At 50.0% G+C, this 15,963-nt stretch overlaps 1 protein-coding gene and 1 pseudogene across 1 annotated transcript in view; one reads left to right on the top strand and one right to left on the bottom strand.

Moving 5' to 3' along the window:
- The window catches only part of LOC148014071 (RNA polymerase II C-terminal domain phosphatase-like 2), a 195,344-nt gene that overhangs the window by 87,575 nt on the left and 91,806 nt on the right, over positions 1 to 15,963 (top strand). The window lies entirely within an intron of this gene.
- On the bottom strand, positions 1,442 to 15,642 carry LOC148014072 (uncharacterized; annotated as a pseudogene).

The following is a 15,963-nucleotide window of genomic DNA, read 5'->3' as shown; positions in this document are numbered from 1 at the left end:
GTATGTTCCTGGAAACGGGTCCTTATAAAGGCTCAATGGCATCCAGCGGAGGATCGCGTGGCTATGAATTCTTTTCAATTGGAATTATTGGCAGTCTCGCGTTTACTTGTATGGGAAGGCAAAAATGAGCTTAGACCACAATTCAACCGGATGGCTCGTTTGGGCTTGTCTTCGGTTGCGGATGCCACCCTTGCTAGTCGCAATGTACTTATATCTTTTCGTACAGCTAGGAGGCTTTACAGGATCCCGCGGGGATATAGGCCGTTATGGGAACAGCTTTTGCGGATGCTCCAGAGCAGACAACCCTTTCCTGACCTTGCTTCAGATCATCCCTGGCAGGATTGGGACCTACAAGGCCGGCTGACTTTAAGCAAAGCTTCTGCTAATCAAGTTTATCATATTCTGATCAAAGATCAACAATGGTTAGTTAACAAAGCCAATGCTTTATGGGGTTTGCGAAAGCCCCGGTCTTGGTGGAGGGCAACTGTGATGGAAGGCTGGTTGAACAAGACCCCCTTCAAATGTAAAGTCTTCTTTGGAGAGTGATGATTGGTGGTCTTCCGCTTGCGTCGGCTCTTTCCAAGCGACGAATCTCCAATGGCAACTGCTTCTTTTGCACCACTGCTGTGGAATCAGCCCGCCACAGATTTATTTCTTGCCCCGTCGCAAAAAAAGTCTGGTCCTTTTTGTCGGCTATTTGGCAAGGAGCGGTTGGATTCACCCTGCGCCCATTTGATTGGGTTTTCGGACAGCCCAAATACCCCACTCCTGCACAGCCACATATGAAACTCATGTATCATTTTCTCCGATATTGGGGCTGTTGGCATAACTGGACCATTAGGAATGCTTTTCTCTTTGACTCCGCCTATAATGTTCAGCGACATATTGCAAGGCTTAAGGGCCTTTTGTATTGGCAGTTGGATCTTCTCCGACATTCTGATTTGCTCTCTAGGGAGGACTTCCGTACCTGGCTTATGGCAATTTCATCTGCCCCCTTGCCATAACTTTGTAACTCGTAGCAATTAGCCCCTTTTCACATGATGGCCTGGAATTGGCGTCATGTTTCTTGTAATCAAGTTATCTTGTACTTTTTTTCGTAATTAATACAATTACCTTTTACGAAAAAAAAAGAGAGAGAGAGAGAGATTACGAAAAGAGAGAGAGAGAGAGAGAGAGAGAGAGAGAGAGAGAGAGAGAGAGAGAGAGAGAGAGAGAGAGAGAGATTTACGAAAAGAAAAAAAAAAGAAAAAAAAAGAGAGATTTACGAAAAAAAAGAGAGAGAGAGAGAGAGCTCTGACGGGGAGAGAGAGAGAGAGAAGAGAGAGAGATGCTGCTCCCGCTCCGTGCCGCCCTGCCATCGCTAGGTCTGGCGCGTCCTGCGGTCGCGTTTACCTGCGCCGCCGCCGCCTGAAACCCTACCTGTCGGCACCCCGCGTTCGCCTCAGGCTCGTCGTCGTTCCTGTTCGCCAGGCGTTCGCGTGTCGTCGCCACCATCGCGGGTTGCATCTCTGCCTACTTTGGCCAGTCGCGTCTGCGCCCTGCGCTGCCGGCGGCATCCCTGGTGTCGTCTTCCGGACGTCCTGCTCCTGGAGCCGTCGGGAGCAGTCGCCCTGCTCCTGGAGCCGCCAGCGTCTTCTGTTCCGGCCGCCCTGTCCACGCCCAGATGCCCTGTCACTGACGCCCTATTCATGGTAGCATCCTCCTGACGCCCTGTTCCCGGACACTGCTGACGGACCCCTGCCCGGCATCCCAGCCTGTCCCGTGCTGCTGTGGAGACCGCCCGACCTGTGTTTCGCCTGTCTGCCCCTGCACGGAGACAGGTAAACCTCAGTTTTCATTAGCTCTCCTTGCTAAGTACATCCCTGGACAGCGCCTCTGTACAGAAAAAAGGGAAAGCGAGAGAGCCGGCAAAACAGAGGGTCAGTCCTCCTTCGAGATCAAATCATCATATACGATGGCTGGTTTGGATCTGGACTTCATAGATCCAACAGTGGCAGCACTGGGCCCGGATTCTGATGCGGAGGAACCTGAGGATATGGTTCCGTGCAACGAAGAGATGTGCCCTGGTCCCGACATCCAGCCTGCGGGTAAACGTACCAAGCATGCTTCGAAGAGATAGGCGTTTCTCAGGATCGGTCCTATGCCCAGGTTGCTTTGGATTCGGTGGACTCTCAGGAAGTGGACTGGGAACACTTGCTGGAATTTGCAAACACTTTGCTTGGCGATTATGTTCAACATAATCAGGAAGCCTTTTCTGACTCTGCACCTGACGATGTGCTGGACGCCACCGTGGACCCAAAAACTGTCCTACGCTCCTTTTCGGTATTTTATGATCGCGCTGTGATACTTTTCTTCACTGGTCGAATCCCGTTGCTTTCCCGTATTCGCCAGTGGTTGCAACATCTGCTACAAGGGGACTGTGTTGAAGAGATTTTTGTTGGCTCCCGTGGTTTTTTTGAGGTCCTGTTGAAATCAGAGACGCACCGTGCTGCTCTCCTGTCTAAACTGCCTTTGTTTTTTGAACGCCGGTTGGTTCATGTGGTTCCATGGCGTCCAATGGCAGATTTTCAGCGTCTGCTGCAACGTGAATGCCCGGTCTGGGTCGAGGTGGAAAACTGTCCGGCCGTTTATTGGCCACTATTGAAGGATGCTATGGCCGTTGTGGGCACTATTCTGGTCCCTCCCAGTCTCCGGGCTGTGAATCGCAACCGCTTGTGTATGCTATGGGACACTGCAAGAAAAAGGCCTGCCTGGTTACGCCTCAATTGCCCTGGCATGCACCCATTACACTTTCGTTTGAAATGGGGCAATTTTGCAGGGCACTGCTTCTCCTGTGGACAGTTGGGGCACTTTATGGCCGAGTGCCCGGAACAGCAACACACTTCCCATGATGGCCATGCTGTGCCGCCCATGGAGGAGATGGTGTGTGATGCCCAATCGCTGGATGCTACCCATCAGCCCCAAGCTTTGGCCAAAGGTAAACAACAGGTTGCGGGTCTGGATTCTAGCGCCACTAATTGGGTGGAAGTACGTGCAAAAAAAGGCAACAGGGTTGTTGCGGCCATGGAGAACAATGTGCCTTCTACATCACAAGATTCCATGCGTACATACATGCGAAGGAAGGAAATGCAGTCTTCTGAGCGCTCGGCTCCTGCTATGGTTTCCTCTGCCCCCCTTCATCAGCCCGCTAGGAAAATGTCTTCGGATCGTTCAAAGGGTCCCTCAGCTAAGCTGGCATTTGATACCAGAGGTAATGTCATTACCCCGTGGGACCGTCGTTATCCCCGTTCCATCCCAAAGCCAGCAGATATGCCGTCTACTTCCAAATCTGGTCCGCAGAACTCTTTTGCAGTGTTGGCAGATTTCTTGGACGAGGGAGTCCTGGATATTCTCGCTGACAAAGTCAAATCGAGGCAAGCAGTGCCTCGTACCTGATTTTGTTTTGAGTATACATGAAAATCGCCACGTGGAATGTGCGTGGAATTTGTTCTCGACACAAGCAACATGCTATGTGGACTGTGTTGCATGAAAATCAATGGGATGTCCTGTGCGCTGTTGAGCACAAGAGTCACGATGAAGCCGGAAAAGTGGTAGATTGCCATGGCTTTAGATTGTTTTATGCTGGGTCACAGGCCATGCATTATTCGGGTGTGCTCATGATTGTCCATGACAAATATCAGCCTGTTCTGATTAAAAATGATGTTCATGGCCGTTTTTTGGTGATTGAAATTATATTCGAAGGGGAAATCTTATGGCTACTTGGCCTCTATGCTCCGAATGATTCCTTATCTCGTCGGGCGCTTTGGCAAACTTTGCAGACCTCCTTGTCACTTGGCAGACGGGGCTTCTTCATGGGGGATTTCAATATGTGTGTGGATTCCTCCCAGTCCACATCGGAGCATTCGGTGATGGATACGCCGGAAAGTCGTATGTGGCAGGCGTTGGCTCTTGACGTCCTCAAGCAAGATCTTTGGTCCTGGCTACACCCGTCCTCTACAGGGTTTACTTTCCATTCTGCCCAGTATGCAACAACATGGTCGAGATTGGATCGTATATATATCATGCAGAATGATGATTTTCTTCCTGAGTTGCTCGAAATAAAAGTATTGCAGCAATATGCCCTGTCGGACCATTTCCCTCTGCAGCTTGAGCTGCTTGCACAACCCATTGCCCCGTTCAAGCTATTTCTGGAGAGACTCCCTTTGCGTTTCAATTCGTCTTACCTGAAGCATGCCATCTTTCAGGGCTATATGCAGCAATTGATTGACAGATTTCTCTTCGACTTCTCTTCTCAAGGCACTGCGTCATTTGAACGATTGCTCTCTAATGTGCAGCGGGTTGCTCGGCAGTATGGGATCCACCATGCCTCTCTTTGTCGGCAGCGTCGCAAGGCAGCCGAGGACATGCTGGCTTTGGTTCGTTCTCTGCTGGTGGACACTCCGGATGATGCATTTCTGCTCGCACTGGCCATGCGAGTGGCGGATCTTATTAAAGAATTCCAATTGAAATCATATCAGCAGGCCAAACTGCAACATCTGACAGAGACGTTGCAAGATAATGCATGTCAAACCCATAAGTTCTTTCGAGCTCTTCACGCCTCTCCTGCTAGGGAGAATATGACCACACTCGAGGATGCAGCAGGTCACCTTATCATGGATCCGTAGACTATTGTGCAGATGTGCAGGAATTATTTCTGTGACCTTCTCGGCACCACTTCTCCACCTTCAGATCAAATCACTCAGGCCCGTTCGGATTTTTATGACCTGGTCCGCAATCAGCTACCGCAGGACATGCAAGCTATTATGGAGTCCGATATTTGTGAGGCAGAGGTTATGGACGTCTTGTTACATTTGCCCAAGGATAAAAGCCCGGGTTGGGATGGTCTCGCCAATGAGTTCTTTGAAGCTTTTGCTACCCAACTGGCGAAACCATTGCAGGCCTTGTTTCAGCAGGTGTGGCAAACCGGGATCATGCCGTCCTCATGGAAAGAAGGCCTTATTAAACTGCTTCCAAAAGTTCCTTCGCCATCTAGGTTGACACAGTGGCGCCCCATTTCCTTGATGGGTTCAATGTACAAAATCTTTTCCAAAATAATGGCAAATCGGCTTCATAAGCATCTCCCGGCCATTGTGCATCCTCTACAGTATGGTTTCATTAAGGGCCGAAATATTCTGCACAATGTATTGAATGCTCAACTAGCTATTGATTATGCAAGGCATTCTAACCAGGAGGTAGTACTGATTCAATTGGACCTGGAAAAGGCTTTTGACTATCTGGATTGGTCTTTCGTCGCTGAACTTATGTCGGCTATGGGCTTTGGTCCCCGGATGTCTCGTTTAATCTACACCATTAGCGCTGCGGCGTCTTCACGAGTCATGCTGAACGGAGGTGTTACTGAGCCATTTGTACTTGCCCGCTCTGTCAGACAAGGATGCCCTTTGAGCCCGCTATTCTTTGCCCTCGTGACACATCCAGTTCTTTCCATGTTATCCCATATGGTAGCCTCTTCTCAGTTGGCCGGTCTGTCGCTTCCTTCAGGACAGCACTTCATTAGCCAATCCCTGGCGGATGATACTTTTATGATTTTGCGGGCGGACAAGGACAACCTCAAGCGCGCATTGGATGTTTGGGGCATCTTTGGTCAAGCCTCCGGCCTTCGCATCAATGCGCTCAAATCAGCCATTCTCAGCTGCACGGAGTCGGATTTGCAGTCCTTGGACTGGCAGGGTCTGGTTGTTCCTCGTGGCTCCATTGTCAGGCACCTTGGGTACCCTTTGGGTGTCGACGTTCCACCAAAGCAGCTTCTGCAGTGGATTTCTCAGAAAATGGTGGCTAAGTTTATGTATTGGAAATCGCAAGCCTGGCCCTTCCATATTCGTCTCAAAGTGGCCCAGACAATTATGTTGCCAATGCTGACATATTTTTTGCCATTGTTGCCCTGGACTACTACGACTCTCAATGCTCTTACTCAGTCTATTCGCTTCATGCTATGGAAGAAGGACTCATTGCATGCAGGTATTTCCTGGATTTCTTGGTCGCATGCCTGCACCCCTAAACGCATGGGTGGCGGAGCTATTTTAGATGCCCAAACTCACATGCAGGCACTCCGTTGGTCTCTCTTCCGCGCCATGTGCTCGGATCATCATCCATGGGTCGATATAGCCCGTTATTTCCTTGAGAGCCATGGGCTTCTACAAGGCAATACCCAAATCCGGACTTCGTGGTGGCATGTTCTTAATGCTGATTCGAGGTTCTCCAGTTCTTCTTCGTCGCTGCTCAATCATTTGGTATGTTCCTGGAAACGGGTCCTTCTAAAGGCTCAGTGGCATCCAGTGGAGGATCGCTTGGCTACGAATTCTTTTCAATTGGAATTATTGGCAGTCTCGCGTTTACTTGCATGGGAAGGCAAAAACGAGCTTAGACCACAATTCAACCGGATGGCTCTTTTGGGCTTGTCTTCGGTCGCGGATGCCACCCTTGCTAGTCGCAATGTGCTTATATCTTTTCGTACAGCCAGGAGGCTTTACAGGATTCCGCGGGGATATAGGCCTTTATGGGAACAGCTTTTGCGGATGCTCCAGAGCAGACAACCCTTTCCTGCCCTTGCTTCAGATCATCCCTGGCAGGATTGGGACCTACAAGGCCGGCTGCCTTTAAGCAAAGCTTCTGCTAATCAAGTTTATCATATTCTGATCAAAGATCAACAATGGTTCGTTACCAACGCCAATGCTTTATGGAGCTTACGAAAATCTCGGTCCTGGTGGAGGGCAACTGTGATGGAGGGCTGGTTGAACAAGACCCCCTTCAAATGTAAAGTATTTCTTTGGAGAGTGATGATTGGTGGTCTTCCGCTTGCGTCGGCTCTTTCCAAGCGACGAATCTCCAATGGCAACTGTTTCTTTTGCACCACTGCGGTGGAATCAGCCCGCCACAGATTTATTTCTTGCCCGGTCGCAAAAAAAGTCTGGTTCTTTTTGTCGGCTATTTGGCAAGGAGCGGTTGGAGTCACCCTGCGCCCCGTTGATTGGGTTTTCGGGCAGCCCAAATACCCCACTCCTGCATAGCCACATATGAAACTCATGTTTCATTTTCTTCGATATTGGGGCTGTTGGCATAACTGGACCATTAGGAATGCTTTTCTTTTTGACTCCGCCTATAATGTTCAGCGACATATTGCGAGGCTTAAGGGCCTTTTGTATTGGCAGTTGGATCTTCTCCAGCATTCTGATTTGCTCTCTAGGGAGGACTTCCGTCCCTGGCTTATGGCAATTTCATCTGCCCCCTTGCCATAACTTTGTAACTTGTAGCACTTAGCCCCTCTTCACATGATGGCCTGGATTGACGTCATGTATCTTGTAATCAAGTTATCTTGTACTTTTTTTCGTAATTAATACAATTACCTTTTACGAAAAAAAAAAGAGAGCTCTGACGGAAACACGCAGGAGATGATGGCGCATCGTGGTCGCGACCTGCCGCTTGCCCTACTTCGTCATCCGTTGGCTGCTCCCACAGGCGTGCAGGCGGAGTAAGCGTCGCCCGTCAGTCGTCTGTCCTGGGCGCAGGGATCCCTGCCGTCGCCCTTCAGTCACGTAGCCCCACGTCTCTTACGTCTCAGCCCTGCGCATCGCCCTGTTTCGTTCCGCCTTGTCTACTGCCTGTCCCGCTGAAACGTCTGCAGCCGCCCCGTCAACTTCGCCTGTGCTGCTGTTCGAGGCTCCGCCTGCGTGTGCTCCTCCTTTCGTGCAGAGGCGCCCAGCTCCTGTAAAACCCTAAACCTGACCATCGTCAGAGAGGCAGCGTCCGGGATAGCGTGCCCCCTGCTCTGTACACAGAGAGAGAGAGAGAGAGAGGGAGAGAGAGAGAGCGGTCCTGTTTCCTGCGCGCGACATCCGCCTGGAGAGAGAGCCGTCGCCTGTTCGTTTTACCGGCGCCCCGTTGACGCCTGGACCTGCGCCCCGCTGACGCCTGGACCTGCGCTGTCGCCTGCTGCCCACCAGGTCGCCTGGACCTGCGTCGTCGCCTGCTGCACACTAGGACGCCTGGACCTGCGCCGTCGCCTGCTGCACACCAGGTCGCCTGGACCTGCGACACCTATCCCGACACCCGGTACGCTCTCGCTGTTGTCCCGTCTGCCCTACGTAAGGTCTGCTGCCGGTGGGTGCCTGCAAAGAGCATCTTGTGGTGACGCGCCTGGAGAGAGAGAGAGCGGGAGAGAGAGAGGGTCAGTCCTCCTTCGAGCTCAGATCGTGATACACGATGGCTGGTTTGGATCTGGATTTCATAGACCAAACGGTGGCAGCACTTGGCCCGGATTCTGATGCTGAGGAACCTGAGGATATGGTTCCGTGCAACGAAGAGATGCCCCCTGGTCCCGACATCCAGCATGCGGGTAAACGTACCAAGCATACTTCGGAAGCGACCGGTGTTCATCAGGATCGTTCCTATGCTCAGGTTGCTTCGGATTCTGTGGACTCTCAGGATGTTGACTGGGAGCATTTGCTGGAATTTGCCAACACTTTGCTTGGCGATTATGTTCAACATAATCAGGAAGTCTTTTCTGACTCTGCACCTGAAGATGTTCTGGAAGCCACCGTGGACCCAAAAACTGTCCTACGCTCCTTTTCGGTGTTTTATGATCGCGCTGTGATACTCTTTTTCACTGGTCGCATCCCGCTGCTTTCCCGTATTTGCCAGTGGCTGCACAGTCTGCTACAAGGGGAATGTGTTGAAGAGATTTTTGTTGGGTCCCGAGGTTTTTTTGAGGTCTTGTTGAAATCGGAGACGCACCGTGCTGCTCTCCTGTCTAAACTGCCTTTGTTTTTTGATCGCCGGTTGGTTCATGTGGTTCCATGGCGCCCAATGGCCGACTTTCAGCGTCTGCTGCAACGTGAATGCCCTGTGTGGGTAGAAGTGGAAAATTGTCCGGCTGTTTATTGGCCACTATTGAAGGATGCTATGGCCGCCGTGGGCACTGTGCTGGTCCCTCCCAGTCTCAGGGCTGTGAATCACAACTGCTTGTGTATGTTATGGGACACTGCAAGAAAAAGGCCTGCTTGGTTACGCCTCAATTGCTCTGGCATGCATCCGTTACACTTTCGTTTGAAATGGGGCAATTTTGCAGGCCATTGCTTTTCCTGTGGACAGTTGGGGCATTTTATGGCCGAATGCCCGGAACAGCAACATGCTTCAGATGTTGGCCATGTTGCGCCGCCCATGGAAGATATGGTGTGTGATGCTCCGTCACTGGATACTATCCACCAGCCCCAAGTTCTGGCCAAAGGTAAACAACAGGTTTCGGGTCTGGATTCCCTTGCCACTGATTGGGTTGAAGTACGTGCATAAAAAGGCAACAGGGTTGTTGCTGGCATGGAGAATATTGTGCCTACTACCTCACAAGATTCCATGCGTACATATATGCGCAGGAAAGAAATGTTGTCTTCCGAGCGCTCTGCTCCTGCTATGGTTTCCTCTGCCCCCCGTCCTCAGCCCGCCAGGAAAATGTATTCGGATCGTCCCAAGGGTCCCCCTGCTAAGCTGGCTTTTGATACTAGAGGCAACGTCATTACCCCGTGGGACCGTCGTTATCCCCGTTCCAACCCCAAGCCAGCAGATATGCCGTCTACTTCCAAATCTGGTCCGCAGAACTCTTTTGCAGTGTTGGCAGATTTCTTGGACGAGGGAGTCCTGGACATTCTCGCTGACAAAGTCAAATCGCGGCAAGCTGTGCCTCGTACCTGATTTTGTTTTGAATACACATGAAAATAGCCACGTGGAATGTGCGAGGAATTTGTTCTCGACACAAGCAACATGCCATGTGGACTGTATTGCATGAGAATCAGTGGGATGTCCTGTGCGCTGTTGAGCACAAGAGTCACGGTGAAGCCGGAAAAGTTGTGAATTGCCATGGCTTTCGTTTGTTTTATGCAGGGACACAGGCCATGCATTATTCGGGTGTGCTCATGATTGTACATGACAAATATCAGCCGGTTCTTATTAAAAATGATGTTCATGGCCGCTTCTTGGTGATTGAAATTTTATTCGAAGGGGAAATCTTATGGTTACTTGGCCTCTATGCTCCGAATGATTCGTTATCTCGTCGGGAGCTTTGGCAGACTTTGCAGACCTCCTTGTCACTTGGCAGACGGGGCTTCTTCATGGGGGATTTCCATATGTGTGTTGATTCTTCCCAATCCACCTCGGAGCATTCGGTAATGGATGCGCCGGAAAGTCGTCGGTGGCATGAGTTGGCTCTTGCTGTTCTTAAGCAAGATCTTTGGTCCTGGCTCCACCCGTCTTCTACAGGGTTTACATTCCATTCTGCCCAGTATGCAACAACATGGTCGCGATTGGACTGTATATATATCATGCAGAATGATGATTTTCTTCCGGAGCTGCTCGAAATAAAAGTGTTGCAGCAATATGCCTTGTCGGACCATTTCCTGCTGCAGCTCGAGCTCCTTGCACAACCCATTGCACCTTTCAAGCAATTTCTGGGGCGACTCCCTTTGCGTTTCAATTCGTCTTACTTGAAGCATGCAATCTTTCAGGGCTATATGCAGCAATTGATTGACAGATTCTTCTTGGACTTCTCCTCTCAGGGCACTGCGTCATTTGAAAGATTGCTTTCTAATGTGCAGCGGGTTGCTCGGCAGTATGGGATCTATCATGCCTCTCTTTGTCGGCGGCGTCGCCAGGCAGTAGAGGACCTGCTGGCTTTGGTTCGTTCTCTGCTGGTGGACACTCCGGATGATGCATTTCTGCTCGCACTGGCCATGCGGGTGGCTGATCTTATTAAAGAATTCCAGTTGAAATCATATCAGCAGGCCAAACTGCAACATCTGACGGAGACTTTGCAAGATAGTGCATGTCAGACCCATAAGTTCTTTCGCGCTCTCCACGCCTCTCCTGCTCGAGAGAATATGACTAGACTCGAGGATGCAGAAGGCCACCTTATCCTGGATCCGGAAACTATTGTGCATATGTGCAGGGATTATTTCCGTGACCTTCTCGGTTCCACTTCTCCACCTTCAGCCCAAATTAATCAGGCCCGTTCGGTTTTTTATGACCTGGTCCGCAATCAGCTTCCGTAGGACATGCAAGCTACTATGGAGTGAGATATTTGTGAGGCAGAGGTTATGGACGTCTTGTTACACTTGCCCAAGGATAAAAGTCCGGGTTGGGATGGTCTCACCAATGAGTTCTTTGAAGCTTTTGCTACCCAACTGGCGAAACCATTGCGGGCTTTGTTTCAGCAGGTGTGGGAAACGGGGATCATGCCTTCCTCATGGAAACAAGGTCTTATTAAACTGCTTCCAAAAGTTCCTTCGCCATCTAAGTTGACACAGTGGCGTCCAATTTCTTTGATGGGTTCAATGTACAAAATCTTTTCCAAAGTAATGGCGAATCGGCTCCATAAGCATCTCCCTGCCATTGTGCACCCTCTACAGTATGGTTTCATTAAGGGCCGAAATATTCTGCACAATGTATTGAATGCTCAACTGGCAATTGATTATGCAAGGCATTCTAATCAGGAGGTAGTACTGATTCAACTGGACCTGGAAAAGGCTTTTGACTATCTGGACTGGTCGTTCGTTGCTGAACTTATGTCTGCTATGCGCTTTGGTGCTCGGATGTCTCGTCTAATCTACACCATTAGCGATGCAGCGTCTTCGCGAGTCATGCTGAACGGAGGTGTTACTGAGCCATTTGTCCTTGCCCGCTCTGTCAGACAAGGGTGCCCTTTGAGCCCTCTATTCTTTGCTCTTGCGACACATCCAGTTCTTTCAATGTTATCTCATATGGCAGCCTCTTCTCAGTTGGCCGGACTGTCGCTTCCTACAGGAGAGCACTTCATTAGCCAATCCCTGGCGGATGATAGTTTTATGATTTTGCGTGCGGACAAGGATAACCTTCGAAAAGCATTGGATGTTTGGGGTCTCTTTGGTCAGGCGTCCGGCCTTCGTATCAATGCGCTCAAATCAGCCATTCTCAGCTGCACGGAGTCGGATTTGCAGTCCTTGGATTGGCAGGGTCTGGTTGTTCCTCGTGGCTCCATTGTCAGGCACCTTGGGTACCCTTTGGGTGTTGATGTTCCCCCAAAGCAGCTTCTGCGGTGGATTTCTCAGAAAATGGTGGATAAGTTTATGTATTGGAAGTCTCAAGCCTAGCCCTTCCATGTTCGCCTCAAAGTAGCCCAGACAATTATGTTGCCAACGCTCACATATTTCTTGCCATTGTTGCCGTGGACTGCTACGACTCTGAATGCTCTTACTCAGCCTATTCGTTTCATGCTATGGAAGAAGGACTCATTGCATGCAGGTATTTCCTGGATCTCTTGGTCGCATGCGTGCACCCCCAAACGCATGGGTGGCGGAGCTATTTTAGATGCCCAAACTCACATGCAGGCTCTCCGTTGGTCGCTTTTCCGCGCCATGTGCTCGGATCATCATCCATGGGTCGATATAGCCCGTTATTTCCTTGAGGGCCATGGCCTTCTGCATGGCAATACCCAAATCTGAAGTTCTTGGTGGCATGTTCTTAATGCTGATTCGTGGTTCTCCAGTTCTTCTTCGTCGCTGCTTACTCATTTGGTATGTTCCTGGAAACAGGTCCTCCAGAAGGCTCAGTGGCATCCAGCGGAGGATCGCTTAGCTACTAACTCTTTTCAATTGGAATTGTTGGCAGTCTCGCGTTTACTTTCATGGGAAGGTAAACATGAGCTTAGACCACAATTCAACCGGATAGCACGCTTGGGCTTGTCTTCAGTTGCGGATGCCACCCTTGCCAGTCGCAATATGCTTATATCGTTTCGTACAGCCAGGAGGCTCTTCAGGATCCCTCGTGGATACAGGCCTTTATGGGAACAGCTTTTGAGGGTGCTCCAGAGCCGCCAGCCCTTTCTTGCCCTTGCTTCGGATCATCCTTGGCAGGATTGGGACCTACAAGGCCGGCTGACTTTAAGCAAAGCTTCTGCTAACCAAGTGTATCATCTTCTGATTAAAGATCATCAATGGCTGGTCACTAAAGCGAATGCTTTATGGGGATTGCGCCAAAATACCCCAACTGAGCTCTTTCGGAACTCCCATGGTATGCAATCTATTTATCAGCCTGTCTCTTGGTATTGTGTCAAAGGCTTTGTGGAAGTCCACAAAGCAGCAATAGGTTCGTCAGCCATGGGCTCTACCCTCCTCAATGATCGCTCTGAGTGTGAGGATGTGATCCAATGTGGAGAAGCCTCTCCTAAAGCCAGCCTGTCCTTCGGCTCTAAGACCCCAGATCTCTGCCCACCTGCTTAACTCATGCTCAAGGATGGAAGCATGTAACTTAGCCAATGTATGCCCAACCATGATAATCCGATAGTTACTGGGTAGAGTAGGGTCCCCTGAGTCGAGGATAGGCACAATAGTGATCATGCTCCAGCTTCTTGGTAGGCCTTCACACATGGCTCTGTTAAACATGTAAGCTAGGAATCCTGCCACCAAAACTCTAGCATGGATCAAGTGCTCGGCTACTAATCCATCGTGATCTTGTACCTTTCCTTTGCTAAGTTTGTTAATGGCCTCTCAAACCCTACTTTCTGTAAAGAAAGTGGTGGTCTCTGGACAAGGCTCAAGTGGGTCAGGAAGAGGTGGCTGACCCTCCACAGTATAAAGACTAGCTGCATACTCCTCCCATATAGTGGTGGACATAATAGGTGTGGTTGGGCAATGCTCTCTGAAAAGCCTCCAAGTCTCTTGAGTCCTGGCTGAAGAATAACTGATATAGGTCTCGCTCAAGCTGGGCCAAGAATGTTCTCTTCTTCCACCGTGTGAGGCGTCTAAAGAGTATCTGTGCCTGTATGTGGGTAGTGGACCCCAGTGCTATCTCTCTTTGTAGCCGTGCTTTGGTCTCATGGCACTCATCATCATACCAGCTGTTCCAAGGTGTCACCTTGGTGGAGGCTCTATGTGTGGGTCGTCAGTGTGGGAAGGCTACACGTGCAATGATGTGTAGGGCCTCACTGAATTGCTGAGTTAGCTCTTGTAATGGAACGTCGGGGTCTGCATCATGTAACAATGTAAGGATCTCCGCCTCATAGGTATTCTCTGTCTCTCTGGAGAAGAGGTATCTCAGGTGCCGATAAGTTGCATGATGGGTCTGCGTGTCAGTGAATTGGAGGGCGATGGTGAGTGATAGGTAGGCATGATCCACTGCAACTCCAAGAAGGCGTGGGGATACTGAGTGGTCCTGGATGTGAGATATCAGCATCGGTGGGGCAAGAACATAGTCTACTATGCTGGCACCATGTCGTCGAGGATAGCATGTGAAGGTGCCGGATAGCGGGTATCTAGCCAAGCCATTAAGAATGGCCAACCTGTGTGCTGTGCCCATCTTCACAAGGTATCTCCCATATTCGGTGACTTCTCCCATATCCTGAGATGTCCTCTCCAGCTGTAGCTTTGACACATCCTGCTCCTGTAGCATCTTCTCAAATGCATCAAAGATCTACTTGATGGGAGGTTGTCCTGGCATTAAAGTCTCCTAGTAGGATAACCTCTCCCTCCTTCGAGAACTCCCAAATATCCTCATCCAAAGCCACATATGGTGATTGCCCCTTGGGTGGGGCATATTAGGACGTCATAGGGGGAAAATAGCATATGGCAACATACAAAGTGCGTTCCTCACTACACACTCTCACACACATGTATCTGGCCTGCTCATCTCTGCGGACTACCTGGATCGTCTGCTGTAGCTTCTCCCTAAATAACACTGCCACTCCTCTTGACCCACGATTATTGTGGTCTGTTGCTGGTCTCCTTCCTGCAAGCTGATTCCCACCTATAGCCTGTCACCCGTTGAAGTGTAGTATGTGGTCCCTGATGTGTCTCTGAGTAGGACACTATATCTCTCCCTCTAAATGTCTCCTCAAAAGCTCCCACATCCAATCGGAGGGCTTTGTTTAAATTCCAGATTGCCACTGGAAGGTTGGTTCCATAGGTCCCATAAGTCTCACGCCGTCATTTGTGGCGCCTCTCCATGACTACCACTCTCCCTCCTTTGTAGAAGGCGAGTTTGCCCTCCTCCCTGGCTGCCTTAATTTTTGGCATGCACTCCCTCCTGTGGGCTAGTTGGGTTGGTGTGAGATCATCACCCAAAAACACACCGGTCCCCTTCAATGTACGGCGTTGAGCTAGGAAGTCTCTCCTAGCCTCCATGGTGGGGAAGCGGAGAATGAGTGCACGCTCTTTTGAGCTCTCCCTTTTTGTGCTTTTCTTGCCTACTCTCCAAGTGGAGACATGCGTGTCTTTCTTAATATTCATTAACGTGTATAGCACCTTGGTGTCCTCATCCACTTTTTCATGCATCTTCAGCCCCGTCACCCGAACATGGAGTGCTCTCATTTTCCTTTTTTGTTCCTCCTCCAATGTGTCATTGATTATGGTTGTTGTAGATGCGTGTGCTAGGTGTTTCCCCTTCTTTGCAATTTGAATCCATTGCTCCGCCTCCTCTACTTGCTGTTGGGTTTTCTTGAGCATCTCTGCCCAAGAAACAGCCTCCTTCGTCGTCTCCTCCTTTTTTTGGAGGAGTTGTACTTCCTCTTTGATGCGGGTTAGCTCCTCGGTCATGCTAGGTTGAATTTCTCCTTCCTCTAGCTTGGGGCTGAGCTGAATATCAGTCAGTAACTGCCTAAGTGATTGAATCTCCCCATCTGGGGCTTCTATCTTTAATTTCAGCTTTTTAATCTTATCGTTCAACTGCCTGTTTACTATGCTTAGTCCGTTGTCATACTCCTTGACTTTGCATTGGTAATCATCTGCTCTATCTGGATATTCTCCATTTTGGGGGCGGACTCTGTCTTGTTGTGTTGGGCACAAGTTGATTACGACATATTGCTCCACCGGTGTGAACACAATTGAGGGGCCTTCGAATAAAATTCCAGCGCCCTTCCTATTCGGCCCTTCCTGGAGTTGTGTGATCTTCGCC

This window comes from Lygodium microphyllum, chromosome 25, assembly GCF_053477565.2.
Source record: "Lygodium microphyllum isolate KBCC chromosome 25, Lygodium_microphyllum_v1.1.10, whole genome shotgun sequence".
In the NCBI taxonomy this organism is placed as follows: domain Eukaryota; kingdom Viridiplantae; phylum Streptophyta; class Polypodiopsida; order Schizaeales; family Lygodiaceae; genus Lygodium; species Lygodium microphyllum.
This window is presented reverse-complemented; position numbering and strand designations above follow the sequence as displayed.